Below are 2,402 nucleotides of genomic sequence, written 5' to 3'. Positions count from 1 at the left end.
CCCCGGGGTCCGACCACACGATCCATCCGATCTTCAACTTTGTGTCCTATGAAAGACTATCTTTAACTTACAGAGCCTATGTCGCTGCATTCGACAATACACAAGTCCCAAACACCATTGATGAAGCTCTCAAACACCCGAGATGGAAAGTGGCCATCAATGAGGAGGTAAGAGCCCTACAAAAAAAATGGTACATTGACTGTGTCAGACCTGCCAAAGCGAAAGAAAACAATCGGCTGCAAATAGATCTTTAAAGTCAAACACAAGGCAGATGGTACAATTGAGAGATTAAAAGCACGTCTCGTAGCAAAAGGTTTTTCACAGTCCTATGGTATTGATTATCAAGAAACCTTTGCCCCCGTGGCCAAACTTAACACCATCAGAATTCTTCTCTCACTTGCGGCAAATGAAGACTGGCAGATACATCAACTTGACATGAAAAATGTTTTCCTAAATGGCGATTTGGAAGAAGAAGTTTACATGGAAGCACCTCCCGAATTAGAAGCATCCTTTCCAAAAAACAAAGTTTGCAAAGTCCAAAAATCATTGTACGGCCTCAAACAATCTCCCCGAGCATGGTTCGAGAGATTTGCAAAATCTGTGACAAAACACGGGTATACTCAGTGTTGAGCAGATCACACTCTCTTCGTGAAAACCTCTCCCAAAAAGAAGATAGCAATTCTAATCGTATACGTCAACGATATCATCCTCATTGGAAATCACGAAGAACTCACAAATCTGAAAAAACTTCTCACTCGGGAATTCAAAATCAAAGACCTCGAAAACCCAAAGTTCTTTCTCGGCATGGAACTAGCTCGATCAAAACGAGGAATATTTGTGTCACAACGGAAATATACATTGGACCTATTCAAGGAAACAGGTATGCTCGGTTGTAAACCCGTCGATACTCCAATGGATCCCTACAAGAAGATCGGCATTGAGTAAAATAGCGCACCTGTGGATAGGGGGAGATATCAGCGACTCGTAGGGCGACTCATCTATCTCTCACACACACGACCCGACATTGGTTTTTCTGTTAGTGTTGTTAGCCAATTCATGAACAGCCCTACGGAAGAACACATGAATGTGGTCTATAGAAACTTGAGATACCTCAAGATGACTCCTGACAAAGGGCTACTGTTTCAAAGGAATAAGGATCGAAGTGTATTCAGACGCAGACTGAGCAGGGGATGTCTCGGACCGACGATCGACTTCCGGCTATTGCACTTATGTCTGGGGAAATTTAGTCACTTGGAGAAGCAAAAAGCAGTTTGTGGTATCAAGAAGCAGCGCTGAAGCTGAATTCAAAGCTCTTGCACTCGGGATCTGCAAAGGAATGTGGATTCGAAGAATACTCAGCGAACTTGGAATGTTAACTAAAAAAACTGTTAAACTACAATGCGACAACCAGACGACAATCAACATTGTAAAGAATCCAGTACATCATGACAGAACAAAACACATCGAGATCGATCGACACTTCATCTCAGAAAATATTGAGAGAGGATTCGTCGAACTTGCATACATTCCTTCCCGACATCAAACAACAGATATCCTCACTAAACCTCCCCCAAGAATCAACTTTGAAGAATTATGCAACAAGATAGGTATGTACAATCTGTACAACCCAACTTAAGGGGAGTGTTGAAAGATCTCAAAAATATTAATGATTATATTTCATATTTGTTATAACTCTAGAAGGTTATAAATTATATGAGGGATCTTAGGAATCTCTATTTATTTATCTCTTTAATTAGAGAGATTAGTTGTCTCTTATATTTTGTTATTATTCATTTCTTTTTTTTATTGTATTATGTTTTTATTGCTTTCATTACCAGTAAGTCCTGTAATGGGTATTTATATCCCTCTTTTCATCAATAAAATAAAGTCCTCTCATATCTTTTCACTTTGATATTAACATTTCTAACACCTTGGTATTAAAAAATTATGCATGGAAAAGTTGTATTTCACTTTCAAAATGTTAGTGATAATGGTATTTTTGATGTGATGTCAAATATTTGAGTGTTTTCTATGTAAATATATAAGAATTGTCCGGTACGTACGTAAATGCCCCGAATAATAAATTGCTCTCGGAGGAGAATTTATTTCATAAATATATTTGTGTAGTCAAATTATAGATGTAACTTGACAAGAACTCGCAAGTAAAAAAAAATTACAAAATTCCAACCAAACAAGTTAAAGGTTACAGCCAACCTTGCCTAATTAGCAAACCTAAAGCTATTAAAATCCCAGATGTTATGGTACAGGCATTCAGCACAGTATCTCTTGCAGGGCTTGCAGGTGAAGAATTACTGCTCAAGTTATCCCTAGCAGGTTCATTGAAGGTATTAAAACCATCTTCATTTCCGTCTCCAGTATTATCCTCTGAAACATCAAAGCCT

The 2,402-nt window shown here is 38.4% G+C and overlaps 1 pseudogene; it reads right to left on the bottom strand.

Annotated features, from left to right (window-relative positions):
* The window catches only part of LOC110038474, a 10,507-nt pseudogene extending 8,109 nt beyond the window's left edge, over positions 1-2,398 (bottom strand).
* Between the last annotated feature and the right edge of the window lie 4 nt (positions 2,399-2,402).

This window comes from Phalaenopsis equestris, unplaced genomic scaffold (genome assembly GCF_001263595.1).
Source record: "Phalaenopsis equestris unplaced genomic scaffold, ASM126359v1 Scaffold232945, whole genome shotgun sequence".
NCBI lineage: Eukaryota > Viridiplantae > Streptophyta > Magnoliopsida > Asparagales > Orchidaceae > Phalaenopsis > Phalaenopsis equestris.
The sequence above is the reverse complement of the archived record's forward strand: the minus strand, read 5'-3'. Positions and strand labels throughout refer to the sequence as shown.